Source organism: Myotis davidii, unplaced genomic scaffold, assembly GCF_000327345.1.
Source record: "Myotis davidii unplaced genomic scaffold, ASM32734v1 scaffold70, whole genome shotgun sequence".
NCBI classification, from domain to species: domain Eukaryota; kingdom Metazoa; phylum Chordata; class Mammalia; order Chiroptera; family Vespertilionidae; genus Myotis; species Myotis davidii.
The window spans coordinates 1,420,401-1,421,077 of record NW_006282434.1 but is presented as its reverse complement, the minus strand read 5'-3'; positions in this window follow the sequence as shown (position 1 = coordinate 1,421,077).

Below are 677 nucleotides of genomic sequence, written 5' to 3'. Positions count from 1 at the left end.
CACCCAGCAGCGCTGCTGATGCCTGAACGGTATGTGGAATGAAGTGGGCGGGCATCGGGAGGCCACTATGGCACGGGGCAAGCACTATGGGCAGTCTATCTGAAGTGTACCCGGTGTATAAGACGACCCCCCACTTGGAGGCATATTTTTCAGGGCCAAAAAATCGTCTTATACGCCGGCAAATACGGTAATAACTCTTATGATAAAATACTTTTGTATGAAATATTTAGTATTATCTTATTTTTAGAAAATCATGCCTAATAATTTTACCATCAGTGTAAATGTATAGAGAAATGGTACAGGTAATATTCACTCGATGTAGACAGAGATTATTTCTGGGTAATTTGGATTAATTTTTAACTTTCTTCCTTTTATTTTTCTATATTGCTTGACTATCCTTATCTAATAAAAGAGAAACATGGTAATTGGCGTACGACCGCTACCCTTCCCATTGGCTAATCAGCGAGATATGCAAATTAACTTCCAGCCAAGATGGCGGCCGGCAGCCAAGCAGCTTAAACTGAACATGAGGCTTGCTTGCTTCAGTGACGGAGGACTCCAACATTCCCCGCCTGCCACTGCAGGCCTCTGAGTGGGCAGTTTGAACATTGTAACAAATACAGAAGCTGCGAGCCTGGATCTCAGAGCTGGAGTTGATACAGAGTTTGGAATAGAGT